This window comes from Monodelphis domestica, chromosome 5, assembly GCF_027887165.1.
Source record: "Monodelphis domestica isolate mMonDom1 chromosome 5, mMonDom1.pri, whole genome shotgun sequence".
Lineage (NCBI taxonomy): Eukaryota > Metazoa > Chordata > Mammalia > Didelphimorphia > Didelphidae > Monodelphis > Monodelphis domestica.
In genome coordinates, this window is record NC_077231.1 from 293,649,106 (window position 1) to 293,666,868 (window position 17,763).

The window sequence follows — 17,763 nt, forward strand, 5'->3', positions numbered from 1 at the left end:
GTTGGACATATCTTATCAATGAAGGATATCCTGAACGAGAACATTCCTTTCAGATTTTGCCTAGAACCATTTATTTGATCTTTTCCTTAATCTCCTTTCCCAAAGAAGACATGCTTTTTGGTGGGCATTGTGAAAGAATTCCACTGGAGTGAATGATATTGAAATACTTCCATCTATGTATAGTGGCTACAGAAAAATAAGGTCACTGGATACATTAGCTGGTCTTTAATTCTTAGCTAAAGGGAAATCAGGTTATAACTTTGTAATTGTGTCTTAGCTAAAAACATATCAGTACTCTGAGATTTGAAGATCATTGCTTTGGGAGACTCTGGATGTTTCAAGAATTGTTCATGGCAATGTCAATGCTTTGCCTGGATTTCTGATATGAATAGTTTGATTAGTAGAAGAATAACAAGACCCCAGAGTATTAAACTTGTCTTGGAGTTTATTTGGTTTGCCATTAAAGGCACTCATAGGCAGAGAGTCCCCAGAGTGAGTTTATACAGGGGCTTATATATACCAAAACTACAAAGAAGGGGGAAGGTTTCATGCTTAAAGAGCCTGGGAGGGTAGGTACAAGAACTGGCTGACTAGATAAGATATTTTGATGTGAATGAATGCATGAATGAATGAATGAATGCAGCTAATTCCTGGAATCAGGGAACCTGTGAAGTCTCTCTAAACATGATATTGAACAAGATATTTTTGTGGAGAGGTCATTAGGGTGGGGAATATTGCAAGGACATCCTTGAACTGGTGACCTACTGCTTAATAAAAGAGGGAGGAAACTGTGCTCAGTTCATCATGATGGAGGGAGTTATGTTCAGTTTGTGATCCACAATAATCTAGGACCTAGCATATAATGGGATTTATAATAGGGTTTCCCTGAAATTTTACAGAATCATCTTTCATTAGTCAAGGCAAAAATAAGTCTTCAAATATTTACTAGGAACTTCAGGTTCAAATATAAAGAATTTTCATCTTGGTCCTTTGTGCTAGCATTTCTCATTATCATATGCAACTATATAGCATATTTCTATGAATAACTATACCAAGTCAAATTTTCATTATAAAAACATTTGTTTATTCATGTTCCATTTTGCTAAATGGTAAAGCAAGTAAAAAGAATCTGCCTCAAGAGAAGCTTGGATGAATCAAGGGCTCTGTCCTTCGACTTCTCTATATACTACCTTAGTGATTTATCAGCTACTAACGGTTTAGCTATCATCTCTGTGGAGACCATTTTCAGCTCTATGAATACAGTGTACTCTAGTTTCATATCACCAATGCTTTACTGGACATATGTTAAAAATAGAAACTCAACATTTTCTTTTTTGTTCCTTTTCTTATTCCTAACTCCTTGAAATTTTGTTGAAGGAATCACTCTCCATCTAGCTATCTAGGTTACCAACCGGAGATCCTTATTTCTTCTCTCTGCCTCAGCACTCCTGTCCAATAAGCTGCCATCTTGTTGATTCTACCTCCACAATTATTTACTGTATCCTTTATCTTTTTTATAAACCCATCAACCTAATTCAGACCTCCATTGTGTTTTACCTGGACATTTTGAGGCTATTTTGAAATAACTTCATGATTATTTTTCTTGAATCTAATTTCTTCTTTCTCCCATCTATTCTCCATGACACACAGATTGTGAATAGAAACTCCCAAATTTCAGGTCTGAAGGAAGAAGCATCCTTTCTTCTTCATGAAGCTTTAGAGCCTCCTTGCCTCTAGAATGAATTGATAGCTCATTTGTTTGATTTTTAAAGCTCTTCATAATATGGTTATAGTCTCAATTTCCAGGCCTTCCAGCTCCCTTTACTTGATCTCAGAAGGTCAAATTCTCTGTCCAAGAGTTCCTCTTCTGTTAGTTTAGACAAATTGTCCTCTACAAATGGATTCTAGCCCGATATGTCAGGTGGGTTATTCATGTTTTGATTTGGGAAATTAGAGGCTGCCTCTGCATCAGGAACATCTGTTGGCACTGTAAGAAGAGTCTATTATGGCTCCAACCTGGGAAGGAAGAGATGATGGGCAGGAAACTAAGGCTGGTGAGAGCTTTTGAAGGGAAGTGAGATACTCATGTGACTGCTGCTGCTGAGGCTGCAGCTTCTGTGCAAACATCTGCTGCTGTAAGAAAGTTTGCTGATACTGCAGCATGAGTGCAGGGTACTGGGAAGGAGATGATTGCTGCTGATACAGTGACTGCATTAAAATTGTTGTTGCACTATCTGTTCTTCATGCATTTACTATTCCAGCCTATGACCTCCTTCCTATTTCTAATACATGGCATTTTATCACAACATACTTGCTTTTGAACCAGATTGCTGCCATGACTTGAACATCATTTTTCTAATATTGACTTTCAAACTTCCTTTAATGGTCATCTCAAGTTCTTTTTATCCAAATCAATGTGTTAGAGTTCTCAATCTTGAACATTATATTGTAATTACCTTATATACACAAGCTGTTTTTTTTTTTCCTGAATAGAGGGAAAGTACTGATTTCTTGAGATAATTTTATCTCTAGAGTCTAATATAGTACCTGGCATATATGAGATGTTTAGTAAATACTTTTTTAGATGAATGTATAATTTGGGGAACTCACACTCCTTAGTTGGAGAAATGAGGGTTGAAGACAGTGAGGAAAGGGTTAATGAAAATGGCTTCCCTCACTGCTCCCTTCCAGAGTCCCTGAATTACTTGAAGGAGACAAAATGGAGATTTCCCTTTGGTGAAGGTTTGCCCTTTGGTGGCTATGCTGGCCTGCAAGGGCAGCAGGGCAGTTTTCTCTACAAGGAGAGGTATGGCGAACCTCAATCCAGATATGCGCTGCTTTGGGGAATTCACAATCCTCCCCCTTGTGTCTTCTTGAAAACTGGCAAAAAGATGGAGTCTGCTAATGGTCTTAATCTCTAGATGTAAATAAATGAGATTGAATTCACTATCTGACTGCTTATTTGATTTAATTGTAGATTGCGGTAAAGGGGTAGAGGTTAGCGGGATTGTAGGTTGCCCTAAATCTTTTTCTAAATAATCATCTAATTATTGAAGTAAAATGTTTTCTAATAGGCAGGGGAGAGGTAGAAAAGGGGAGAGCACTGCTCACTGATTTGAGTTCAGTATCTCAATAGTTCATGGAATGAAAGTCTTCAGAGAAATTAAGTTTTCTTGACAGGGACCAGGAATGTTTTAAACAGAAACCCATTATATTAAGATTTCTGTCAGTGTCAGAAATCCCCAAAGGGGTGTTGAATGGCCCCAAGAAACAGCTCTTCCTTCCACTCCCTTCTGTGTCTCAACACCTCAGACCCTGTTACTCCATAGAATTTATCAGAAGTCTTTCTTCAATTTCCCAACTGCTGTTCCTGCTTCATGAATTGTAGAATTCTCAACTTCCATTTTCTACCAACAGCTCTTTTCTCTCTCTCCATCATTACAAATAAATAAATTGGATTGAGATTAGTTGAATTGAATTGAATTTGAATTGAATTGAATTTATTCTCTCAAAACACTGCTATGTTTTTTACAGGGATATACCTGAAATTGAATAGAACCTCATAGATCTCAGATTAATGACTTTGGATAAGTTGCAAAGCCTAATTGGCATTTCTTCCTCCTGTATTCTTTATTTGTTAGTATATGTATATATGAGGGGGTAATGGTGGAGGTCATCTGCCTTATACTAGGTATAGACTAACATCTCACACCATATGCTAAGAAAAGGTTAAAATGGATTCATGATTTAAACATAAAGGGTAATATAAGAAAATTCCAATTTCAGTAAAAATGGGAACTTGGTATCTGTAAGATACCACATACCTTTCAGTCCTGAGGATTTAAATAAATTCAAGGAAGACCTTCCCTCATTTGAGGAAGAGCCAATATTCATTATAAAAAGATTGGAGAACATATTCAAAACTTTTGACCCCACTTGGGCAGATGTTGGAAATTTATTAGAAAAATTTCTGACAAACAGAGAAAAATAAAGTCATCTCTTTGGCTAATCAAAAGCAAGGTAAGGGAGTAAATTATTGGCCAACTGAAAATCCACATTGGAATCCCAATGTTGAATCAGATTATACAAAACTAAACCATACCAGAGAAGCATTATTGACAGCCATGAGAGTGTGCTCTGATAGACCAGATTTATGGTCTAAATTTGAAAGCACCAAACAAGAAATAGATGAGACTCCCTCTAAGTTTATGGACAGACTTATTGATCTGGGGAACATATATATGGACTTTGATATATCCAAAGAAAGAGATATTATACAAATATGTAGACAATTTATTAAGAATTGTTGTTCAGTGGTAAAAGAATACTTTAAAACTAGCTGCCCGAACTGGGACTCTATGGATGTTGAAGAATTGAGGAGAGTAGCAGTCTACATTTATGATGGCCATACAAAAAGACATGAGAAAAACAATAAATTAGTGGAAGACTTACAGAAAGAAACTGAAATATTAAAAAGAAAACTGAAAAATCAGGGAGAGACCATAGTCCCTTTGCAGGAATCCCCAGATAAATCAATAACATGCCTTTACTGTGGGAAAGGAGACAATGTAATGATGGTCTGTAAGACCTGGCTACAGGAAAAAAGAAATAATGACAACTTTAGAAATAATAACTATAGAAATAACTATAATAATCATCATAGAAATCACAATTTTTGAACTTATAGAAATAACTATAATGACTATAGGAATCAAAATTTTAGAAATAAAAATTTGGAAAATAACTCAAACCAACTAACTCCACAAGAGTATAACTTAAGTAGAGCTCTTCCAAAAAATACTCAGGGTGCTTTTGCCCCTCTACGTGGGGCAGAAGGTGGTGCCGCTTAGATTCTATTGTTTTAGTTGATATTAACCCTTTTCAGTTTTGTCTCCCTTCCAAATAGTAGCAAAGAAGAAGAAATGGATTTTTTTAAATACAGTATCTCTATGACTGATTATACCTTCTGCAGATAATGAATAATTGACTATACTGATTGTATTTAACTATTGATTATGATAAGACTTCCCTATTGATGGATCTTTACTATTTTGTTGCACTTTATTTGTGCCATACAGTATTTTTTCATTTTCTCACTTTATTTTTGCATTTGAAGCATATATAATTGTATTGAAAATATTTTCTTTTAACCATTTTTGATTTTTGCAATAAGCTAAGATATCCATTTCATTTGCTTAGCATAAAAATGCAATCACCCAAAGCTTTTGATTATGAAAACCTGCCATTTATTGATAAATGTTATGGGACTGTGATTTATGATTGTGTCTGATTCTAGGAAATGGGATTAAAAAAAAGAACACAGACTATCTACACAGTGCCATAGAAGCACATATTTAACCTAAAAAGTGCCAAAAGAGCACACAGGTCAAAAGGAAACCAATCCATGTGGAAAAGTTCAGGAAAATTAAGAAGACTGAGTGTATTTTATCACAACTGATGTGGTCAGCTAAATTGTTCATTTTATATGGTTGGACTGAATATTTAATTGGTATATTCCAGGGATTTTAATTTCTAAATCCCAAAATGAATTACTAAAGTTAAATAGAATTTATGGTAGTTTATTTTACAATAGAGGGAAGATATTAAGGGAGAGAGAAAAGGGGAGAGAGAAGGGGTGGGGGGAGAAAGCTCCAGCTTCCTCTGAGCCAGGTAGAAATTCTAAGGCACCAGTCAGGGGAAAGGAGTCTCAAGATGATGGACCTTTTTTCAGAGGTTCACACCTCCAGAAAGGGCAAGGAAAGAAGACAGCTTTTACACTCAGCATAGTGACCATTTAAAAGGAAGCAGAGGTCTTCTGCACGAGCTCCTCCAGGGGTCCAGTTCTACAGCCAAGTGCCTTCACTCCAAGTCTGAGTGTCTGTCTTCTAGTCTCTCCTTAAGTGTCTCTCTTCCCTCCAACTCCAAGTGACTCTCTCACTCCAATTCCAAGTGATTGCCTTCCAGTCCAACTCTGAGTGACTGATGATCTTCACTCCAAGCCCAAGTGACTGATTGATTTCTTGTGTCTCTCTGTTTCTACTATTTAAAGACCTTTATCTCTTGTGTCACCTCCCCTAAATCTTACATCTACCTATCACAGTAGATGCTCCTCTCCAGGACTGCCCACTCTTTCACACATGGATCACAGATCTCCCACTCTATGAAATAGGTATTCATACCTTTTTGTGGTTAGTTCACACCTTTTTGTAGTTAGTTCATACCTTTTTGTGGTTAAAATGGGTAGATTTACTTTAAACACTGGGTTTATATTTTGGGGATTAAAATCTAAAACTAGTCAGGGGATTACAGTTTAATCTTCACTTTCAAGGAAGAGCTAAGTACCTTCATTGTTACAATCAGGGGAGATCCAAATCCAATCTTCACAAAAGAAAGGTATGCATCAATCTGTATGCAAATACCATCACTTCTTTCTCTGGAGTACAGTATTTTTCATCACAAGTATTTTGGAATTGCTTTCAATCAGTGTATTGCTAAGAAAACTAAGTCATTCACAACTGATTTGTATACAATATTGCTACTATGTAAAGTTTCTGTTTCTGTCCATTTAACTTTGTATCAGTTTATGTGAAAATTTCTAGGTTTTTCAGAAATCATCCTACTTGTCACTTTTTATAGACCAATAGCATTTATTCTACCACAATCATATGTCTTGTTCCAGCCATTTTTCAATCAGTGGACATTCCCTTCAATTTTCAATTCTTTGCCACTACAAAAAGCAGTTGTATATATCTTGTGTGCATATAGGTCCTTTTTCCTTTTTTCCAACTCTTTGGGATGCAGCCCTAGTAGCAGTATTGATGAATCTGAAAGGATGCATGTTTTTATAGGCCTTTTGGCATAGTTTCAAATTGTTCTCTAGAATGTTTGGTTCACAAATCTAACAGTACCCTATTTTTCCATATTTCCAATATTTGTAATTTCCTTTTTCTGTCATTTTAGCCTATCTGATAGTTTTGAGATGGTGTTTAAGAGTTGCCTTGATTTACATTTCTGTAAGGAATAATAATGTCATAATTCACTCTATCTTATTTGACCCTAAACAATAATGGAAACATTTATGACTAAACAAGATACACAGAGGATAACAGGAAGTAAAATGGATATTTTTATTTACATCAAATTTTAAAAAGCTTTTTTTAAATGCATAAAATCAATGCAGCCAAAATTATGAGGGAAGAAATTTTCTAATCTTGGAAGGGAAGAAAGGTAGAGGGGGAGTAGAGGAGGGATTACATCAAGTTTCTTTGATAAAGACCTTATTTCTGAAATCTAGATAGAGATGGATAAATTTTACCAAAATACAAGTCATCTCCAATTGATAAATGGCCAAAGGATATGAACAGACAAGTTTTAAGAAGAAAAAAATTAAAGTTATCTATAGTCAGGTGAAAAAATGCTCAAAATCACTTTTAATTATGTAACGCAATTAAAACAACTGTGAGGTAACATCTCATATCTCTCAGGTTATCTAATATTACAGAAAATGAGAATGGCAAATGATGGAGTGAATGTAGAAAAGCGGGAACACTAACACTCCCAGCATATTAGGAGAGCTGTGGAATGATCTAACCATTTTGTAGAGCAATTTAGAACTATTCCCAAAGGACTAAAGTAATACTAGATTTGTATCCTAAAAGAGGTTTTTAAAAAGGAAAAAGACTTATATGCATAAAAAATCATAGGAACTATTTTTGTGGTAGAAAAGAATTAGAAATTGAAGGGATGCCCATCATTTTGGAAATGGCTAAAAAGCTTGTGGTATTTTATTGTGATGGAATACAATTGTACTATAGAAATAGAGCAGATGGTTTCAGGAAAGCCTGAAATGGTTTATGTAAACTGATGCAAAATGAAGTGAGGAGAACCAAGAGAACATTGTTCATAAGTAACAGCAATATATGATGATCAACTGTAGATGACAACTACTCTGATTAATATAATGATCCAAATGAATTCTGAAGGATTTACAATGAAAAATGCTACCCACCTCCAGAGGAAGCACTAGTGGTGTCTGAGTGCAGATTGAAGCACATTTATTTTCCTTGCAACATGCATAATATAGAAATATGTTTTGTATGATTTCACTTTTGTAATTGCTATCATGCTTCTTGCCTTCTTAATGGATAGAGGAGGCTTGGGAGGGAGAGAATTTGGACATCAAAATTTTAAAAAGGAATCTTAACAATAACAATTAAAAAGAAGTCTTCTGCCTCCCTGGGAACCTTCTCTCCATTATCTAATAGCCTGCCTCTTCTCTAAAGTGTTTTTTGTTTCTATTGTTCTCCATTATAAAGTTTCTATTGTTCTCCATTATAAAAATATAATAATTTTTCCTTTTAAGTAGAAGAGAGAACCTAGTTATGAGGGCTAGAAGAGTGATCTGCTACCTTTATTTTAAGCCTACTAAATGGATATACTACAGGACAAAGTGAGTTAATTTTAATATATTTTGAAAGTACTATATCAATTTTCCTTAAAAGTTTGTTCTTATTATAATAATTTGTAGAACCTTACTAGTCTCACAGCCTCAAAAACTAAGATATCTATTTACATTAAAATAAGAATTTTCTTCCAATTAATATCTGGCATGAATATTTCCAGAGTATTGACATAAGGACAAAGGATCCAAGCTTTATCCTGGCCAAATATAAAGTGAACAAATTTTGATTTTGATCTTTCCTTAATCTTTCTATCATTTTTATGGCTCTTTCAAACCTTATCAGAACCTCTCCTCAGGAAGATCAAATATTACTCATTTATACCATGCTATGAATTTTAGTATCCTAATTATCTTCTCTTCCAGGGCCTGTTTCATTTCTAATTGTGAAATGGAGGACAATGGGTAAGCTGACCAAGAAGAAAAACAATCTTATGTCAGATAAGAGAAAAACTAGATTTTAGGCTTCAGTTCTGTCCTTTCCTATCTATTTAACGTTGAGAAAATTAATTCATCTCTCCTGGACTCAGTTTCTCATATGTAAGATAATGAAATTGAACTAAATAATCCCTGAGATCCTTTCTAGTTTTATTATTTTATGGGTATATAAAGATTTTAGATTAGAAGACCAGCATTTGAAGGTTATGGAAGGCCCTTCCAAGTCACATCCTGATTATAGTAGCTAACTCTGATTGAGTAAATGGAAAATACAGAGCTTTTCCTAAAGGCAAGAATGTGTGTGTGTGTGTGTGTGTGTGTGTGTGTGTGTATGTGTGTGTGTGTGTATGTGTGTGTGATTTTGGGGAGAGTATTTTTTAATGAGTCCAATGATTGCACAAATCACAATGAATATGATACAGCTATTGCTGGTCTCCATTTTGATCTCTACCATGGGCAGTACTGACCAAATTCAAGTTTTTCTTTGCACAATGAAACATGAAGAGAATGGAAACAACAGGGTTTTGAAATGAAATGCCATAGAAATAATTCACAATTGCCTCCATCCTTTTCTTTTTTTAACCATCTGTACAGCTAGTCACTAAATCACACAGAGGCATCAGGGTGATTTCAAAAAAAAGTTATATCTAAGCCAAGAGGCACTTCTGCAGAGAAAAGTAAGCCCAAATTCTATGACCACCTAATTCTTTAGGGCAGGGAATGCTGCAAGGACAACTTTCTTTTCCAGTCTCCCAGGGCCTTGAGTTCATTGCTGGCAGATTTTTACTATAGCTCAGAGATGTCATCCGCTGGCAGATGAGGGTTCCTTCCCAAGAGAGCTGGATTCAATTATGCTTTCTGTGGGCTTGCCAAAAGAGCTTTCGTGTTAAGCCAGTTCTGTTTGCATTTGGATTTTCTCCTTTAGGTTACAAATGTCCTGCTTACCGAGCTTTGTGGCTGACCTAATGTGGCATATTAAAGGTGCCAGCCATAATTGAATGGTTCTTGGCAGTTTTGCAGTTTTGCCTCCTTCAGCATCATTAAGTAGAGAGAATGATTGCAAAAGAGACCCAGAAAATTAGCTAGGAATTGCTGGAATACATTCCTATACTCCCTTTACTTTTATTTTGGTTTTGTTTTCTTCTTCTTTTAGCCCATTGGTGATATTATTCCATATTTAGTCTAACTGGGCATAATTATTATACAGAGACAACATGATCTGAAGTGGAATTTGTTGGGTCCATGTGTGCTTGATGGGAAAGCAACCCCATTGAAATGTTCCACCCATGATACTGTGAACACTCAGTACTTTCCACCAGAACACTGAAGTAACATGGTATATAGAATAGTGACACTACTGTGCATGTAGGATATATGTATACTCTAAGAGCATATAGCACCATGGACAGGGGTGATTGTCAATCAATTAATCACCATGGGCCACACACTACTATTACCTCCCCTTTAAGCTCCTATTCATTCTCCTGGCTCAGTCCCCAACTACTTGGCCATACCACCTTTTTTCTTTTATTCATCTCATTCAAGGATTTTTTTTTCTTTATTACTACCTCCTGGAAATCCTTACTTGAGCTTCCATATAAGGTCCAGCTCAAATGGTACCTTTCATTTGAGGTTCATCCTGATAAATCCAATCCTTCCTCAAAAATTATATAGTTTTTCCATTGTAGGTACTTTAAGGCGTTTCTTGTTAGTGTACACATTGTTTTCTTCTCATTTGAATGTAACATCGCTAAGGGCAGGAATTTTTTTTTCATTTCTGGCTCTATATGCCTAATACTGACCTGGAACAAAGATACTCAATAAATGTTTGCTAAATGGAAAGCCATAATTTAAAGATGTTTTTGAATTAGGTTGGTAAATTCAAATGAAAGCAAAAATGTTGGATGCATGTATTATAGTTCTAACATTCCATTCGTATCCCAGACCCAGCTTCTACTAAGGTGGAAATACTATTTGGGTTGAATTCTGTCCCTATTCTCTTCAGTCATCCAGTCAGCTCCATTTCAATTCTATAAACAGGTATTAAGTACCTACTATGCCCAAGACCCTGTGCCAATCACTGAAGATTCTTTTTTTTTAAAGTATATTTTATTTGATCATTTCCAAGCATTATTCGTTAAAGACATAGATCATTTTCTTTTCCTCCCCCCCCACCCCCCATAGCCGACGCGTAAGTCCACTGGGCATTAGATGTTTTCTTGATTTGAACCCATTGCTTTGTTGACAGTATTTGCATTAGAGTGTTCATTTAGAGTCTCTCCTCTGTCATGTCCCCTCAACCTCTGTATTCAGGCAGTTGCTTTTTCTCGGTGTTTCCACTCCCATAGTTTATCCTTTGCTTATGAATGGTGTTTTTTTCTCCTGGGTCCCTGCAGGTTGTTCAGGGACATTACACCACCACTAATGGAGAAGTCCATTACGTTCGATTATACCACGGTGTATTAGTCTCTGTGTACAATGTTCTCCTGGTTCTGCTCCTCTCGCTCTGCATCACTTCCTGGAGGTTGTTCCAGTCTCCATGGAACTTCTCCACTTTATTATTCCTTTGAGCACAATAGTATTCCATCACCAACATATACCACAGTTTGTTCAGCCATTCCCCAATTGATGGGCATCCCCTCATTTTCCAGTTTTTGGCCACCACAAAGAGCGCAGCTATGAATATTTTTGTACAAGTCTTTGTGTCCATTATCTCTTTGGGGTACAGACCCAGCAGTGCTATGGCTGGGTCAAAGGGTAGATATTCTTTTGTCGCCCTTTGGGCATAGTTCCAAATTGCCCTCCAGAATGGTTGGATCAGTTCACAACTCCACCAGCAATGAATTAATGTCCCTACTTTGCCACATCCCCTCCAGCATTCATTACTTTCCTTTGCTGTTATGTTAGCCAATCTGCTAGGTGTGAGGTGATACCTCAGAGTTGTTTTGATTTGCATCTCTCTGATTATAAGTGATTTAGAACACTTCTTCATGTGCTTGTTAATAGTTTTGATTTCTTTATCTCAGAATTGCCTATCCATTTCCCTTGCCCATTTATCAATTGGAGAATGGCTTGATTTTTTGTACAATTGATTTAGCTCATTATAAATATGAGTAATTAAACCTTTGTCAGAGGTTTCTATGAAGATTTTTTCCCAATTTGTTGTTTCCCTTCTGATTTTAGTTATATTGGTTTGTTTGTACAAAAGCTTTTTAGTTTGATGTAGTCAAAATTATTTATTTTACATTTTGTGATTCTTTCTATATCTTGCTTGGTTTTAAAGCCTTTCCCCTCCCAAAGGTCTGACATGTATACTATTCTGTGTTTACCCAATTTACTTATGGTTTCCTTCTTTATGTTTAAGTCACTCACCCATTTTGAATTTATCTTGGTGTAGGGTGTGAGGTGTTGATATATTCCTAGTCTCTCCCACACTGTCTTCCAATTTTCCCAACAGTTTTTATCGAATAGTGGATTTTTGTCCCAAAAGCTGGGATCTTTGGGTTTATCGTATACTGTCTTGCTGAGGTCGCTTTTCCCCAGTCTATTCCACTGATCTTCCTTTCTGTTTCTTAGCCAGTACCAAATTGTTTTGATGACTGCTGCTTTGTAATATAGTTTTAGGTCAGGGACTGCAAGGCCCCCATCATATGTGTTTTTTTTCATTATTTCCCTGGATATCCTTGATCCTCTGTTATTCCAAATGAACTTTGTTATGGTTTTTTCTAAATCAGTAAAGAAATATTTTGGGATTTCAATGGGTATGGCAATAAATAGATAAATAAGTATTGGTAGAATGTTCATTTTTATTATATTGGCTCGTCCTATCCATGAGCAGTTAATGTTTTTCCATTTGTTCAAGTCTAGTTTTAGTTGTGTGGCGAGTGTTTTGTAGTTGTGTTCATATAGTTCCTGTGTTTGTCTTGGGAGGTAGATTCCTAGGTATTTTATTTTGTCTAAGGTGATTTTGAATGGGATTTCTCTTTCTAGTTCTTGCTGCTGAGCTGTGTTGGAGATATATAGAAAAGCTGATGATTTATGTGGGTTTATTTTGTATCCTGCAACTTTGCTAAAGTTGTTGGTTATTTTGACTAGCTTGTTGGTTGATTCTCTAGGATTCTTTAAGTATACCATCATATCATCTGCAAAGAGTGATTGCTTGGTCTCCTCATTGCTAATTTTAATATCTTCAATTTCTTTTTTTTCTCTATTTGCTACTGCTAGTGTTTCTAGTACAATGTTAAATAATAGAGGTGATAATGGGCATCCTTGTTTCACTCCTGATCTTATTGGGAATGCATCTAGTTTATCCCCATTGCAGATGATATTAGCTGTTGGTTTTAGATATATACTGTTTATTATTTTTAGGAATGACCCTTCTATTCCTATGCTTTCTAGTGTTTTTAATAGGAATGGGTGTTGTATTTTATCAAAGGCTTTTTCTGCATCTATTGAGATAATCATGTGGTTCTTGCTAGTTTGCTAGTTGATGTGTTCAATTATGTGGATGGTTTTCCTAATGTTGAACCAGCCCTGCATCCCTGGTATGAATCCTACTTGATCATGGTGAATGATCCTTCTGATCACTTGCTGGAGTCTTTTTGCTAGTATCCTATTTAAGATTTTTGCATCTATATTCATTAGGGAGATTGGCCTATAGTTTTCTTTCTCTGTTTTTGACCTGCCTGGTTTTGGAATCAGTACCATGTTTGTGTCGTAAAAGGAGTTTGGTAGAACTCCCTCTTTGCTTATCATGTCAAATAGTTTGTATAGTTTTGGGATTAACTGTTCTCTGAATGTTTGATAGAATTCACAGGTGAATCCATCAGGCCCTGGGGATTTTTTCTTAGGAAGTTCTTTGATGGCTTGTTGGATTTCATTTTCTGATATGGGATTATTTAAGAATTCTATTTCCTCTTCTGTTAGTCTAGGCAGTTTGTATTTTTGTATATATTCATCCATTTCTCCTAAATTGGTGTATTTATTGCCATATAATTGGGCAAAGTAATTTCTAATGATTGCCTTAATTTCATCTTCATCGGAGGTGCTGTCCCCCTTTTCATCTTTAATGCTGTTAATTTGCTTTTCTTCCTTCCTTTTTTTAATTAGATTGACCAGTACTTTGTCTATTTTGTTTGTTTTTTCAAAGTACCAGCTTCTTGTCTTATTTATTAAATCAATAGTTCTATCACTTTCGATTTTATTAATTTCTCCCTTAATTTTTAGGATTTCTAGTTTGGTTTTTTGCTGGGGGGTTTTAATTTGATCGCTTTCGAGTTTTTTCATTTGCATTTCCAATTGATTGATCTCTGCTCTCCCTTGTTTGTTAATATAAGGATTCAGGGATATGAATTTACCTCTGATTACTGCTTTGGCTGCATCCCAAAAGGTTTGAAAGGATGTTTCACCATTGTCATTTTCATCGATGAAATTATTAATTGTTTCTATGATTTCTTCTTTAACTAAAAGGTTTTGGAGTATCATATTGTTTAATTTCCAATTGGTTTTAGATTTGGTTTTCCATGTACCATTACTAATCATTATTTTTATTGCCTTGTGATCTGAGAAGTCTGCATTCATTATTTCTGCTTTTCTGCATTTGTGTGCTATGTTTCTGTGACCTAATGTATGGTCAATTTTTGTGAATGTGCCATGTGGTGCTGAGAAGAAGGTGTATTCCTTTTTATCCCTATTTATTTTTCTCCATATGTCTATTAATTCTAATTTTTCTAAGATTTCATTCACTTCTTTTACCTCTTTCTTATTTATTTTTTGATTTGATTTATCTAAATTTGATAATGGTTGATTTAAGTCTCCCACTAGTATGGTTTTATTGTCTATTTCTTCCTTCAATTCTCCTAGTTTCTCCATTAGAAATTTGGGTGCTATATTATTTGGTCCATACATGTTGATTAATGATATTTCCTCATTGTCTAGAGTCCCTTTTAACAAAATATAATTACCTTCCCTATCCCTTTTGATCAGGTCTATTTTTGCATTGGCTTTATCAGATATCATGATTACCACTCCTGCCTTCTTTCTATCAGTTGAGGCCCAGAAGGTCTTACTCCATCCTTTAATTCTGACCTTGTGGGTGTCAACCCGCCTCATGTGTGTTTCTTGAAGACAACATATGGTAGGGTTTTGGATTCTAATCCATTCTGCTATTCATCTACCTTTTATGGGTGAGTTCATCCCATTCACATTCAAAGTTATGATTGTCATTTGTGGACTCCCTGGCATTTTGATAGCCTTCCCTAATTCTAACCTTTTCTTCTTTGGCTCTACCTTTTAGTCCAGTGATTTACTTTGAATCAGTCCCCCTTGTCCCCTCCCTTGATGTTTCCCTTTTTAGTCCCTCCCTTTTTGTTCTCCCTCTCCCCCTTCCCCCCTTGGTTTTCCCTTCTCCCTACCCTTGTTGGGTAAGGTAGAATTCAAGATCCCAATGGATCTGGATGTTTTTCCCTCTCAGAGTTGATTTCCCTGAGATTGAGGTTTAAGTAAAAAAAAATACCCTCTCTTCCTCTCCTTTTTATTGGAGTTTTCTACCCCTCCCCTTCCCATGTGAATCTTTGTGTGAGAAAGATTATTTTATTTGGTCTTTCTTTACCCTCTATTTATACATTACATTTTCCCCACATATTAGTATACATAGATTGATATAAATGTAGTCCTTACAGAAGAGAGTTTGAGTAAAAGAAGAAGATAACATTTTTCCCCTTTCCTTAATATTTACCTTTTCAGGTATTCCTTGCTCTTTGATTTTCGGTATCAAACTTTCCACAGAGCTCTGGTCTTTTCTTTGCAAAAAGTTGGAAGTCTTCTATTTTGTTGAATGCCCATACTTTCCCTTGGAAGTATATAGTCAGTTTTGCTGGGTAGCTGATTCTTGGTTGGAGACCCAGCTCTCTTGCCTTTCTGAAGATCATGTTCCATGCCTTATGATCATTCAGAGTAGAACTTGCAAGGTCTTGTGTGACCCTGATTGGCATTCCTTTATATCTAAATTGTCTTTTTCTGGCTTCCTGTGGGATTTTTTCTTTTGTTTGATAGCTTTGGAATTTGGCAATTACATTCCTGGGAGTTGTCTTTTGGGGGTTTAGTGTAGAAGGTGTTCTGTGAGCTCTGTCAGTGGCTGTATTGCCCCCTTGTTCTAGAATCTCTGGGCAATTTTCTTTGATTATATCTTGTATCACCATGTCCAGTTTGGTGTTTATTTCTGGCTTTTCTGGGAGTCCAATTATTCTTAAATTATATCTTCTCCCTCAATTTTCCAGATCTGTCATCTTGTCGGTGAGATATTTTATGTTCTCTTCTAATTTCTTGGTATTTTGGCTTTGCTTTATTAATTCTTGCTCTTTTACATGATCGTTGTTTTCCAGCTGCCTGATTCTGGCCTTTAAAGCCTGGTTTTCCTTTTCAGTTTCATCATACCGGTTTTGTAGATGCGTGAATTTTTTTTGCAGTATTTCCAACTTTTCCTCCCAGAAGGCTTCTATCTTTTTGGTCATTTCTGATTCAAATTCTTCATAGGTTTGTGGAGAGTTTCCATTTCCTTTGGAAAGTTTTGGAGCATTTTCTTGTATATCATCTTCTATCTGCTCTGTATTTTGTATTTTGGCTCCATAGAATGTGTCCAAAGTCGCCCCTTTCTTCTTATTTTTCTTGGTATTTTGGGGCTTCTGTGCTTCTGTGGAGTTTGCCATCTCTGAATGTGGAGGATGAGCTTTTCTTATCTCTGTCTGGTGTTCAGAGGCTTTAGTCCTGGGCAGATTGTCGGTTCTATGAGCTTTCCCTGGGTTAAACTGAATATGCCTCACTGGAACTGGAATGGAAGGGTTGGACCACGAGGCCACACTCTCCCCCTGGCTCTCTGGGTCGGGTTGCTTTCCGGAAGTTGCCTTCAGAATAGCTGGCCATGAGGCTGTTTCGTTGGCCTGCGGGGGGATGGGCTGCGGCTTCCCCAAGCTCTGAGGGCAGGGACTTTCACTGAGACTTGGATAGCAGGATCCAGCCCATGAGGCTGTCTTGCCCGCCCTGAGGGTTGCTGTTGTTTCAACCCTGCTGTCTGCGGGGGGAGCTCCGAGGGCAGTGACTTTCACTTGGACTCGATAGAAGGCCCTGAGGATTGTTGTTCCGAGGACCCTGCTCTCTGAGCCGGGCCGGGCTGCGGCTTCCCGGAGCCTTGGACTCTGAGCTCCTACCCCTTAGGTCTGAGTGGTCTCGGGTTCTGGCTTTTGAGGGGGGCCGTACCTTTTGATCCGGGTCCAGGTCCAGGAGGAGGGTTCCCAGGGTCTGTGCTGTTGATCATTTTGAATTTCGGCACCTTAGGAGCTTATAGTTTGAGATCGGTCGGGAAGGGTTTTCTGGAGATCTGAACTTTAGCTTTCTCTAAGCCGCCATCTTAACCGGAAGTTCCACTGAAGATTCTAATAAGAAAAAGACAGTCCCTGCCCTAAGGAGTTTATAATCTAATGAGGGGAGACAATACACTAAAGGAAATTGGAAAGTAGGGATGAGAGTGAGCCAGAGGGGGAGCCAGAAACCAGGGAGTATTTTATTTCTCAAAGATCAATCAAAGAAGAGCTGTTGATGGAAAGTACATTATCTGGAAAGTCTAGGTCCCTGCCCTCTATAAAGGAAAGCTTTGGGAGAAGTTGAATGCTCTACCCTCCAGCCCTCCTATTAGGAGAGGAAGCTGAGTGAAATAGGACACTATTGAGAATCCAAGGCTGAGTTAAAGAGTACCAGGAGATTTCAGGTGATCAGTTTATCTTGGGAGGGCCATCTTATTCCTGAGAGTTTTAGTCATGTAGAGTTGCCAATGGAAAGTAGAGGATGAGTCATGGTTTTTACCTAATAAGAGA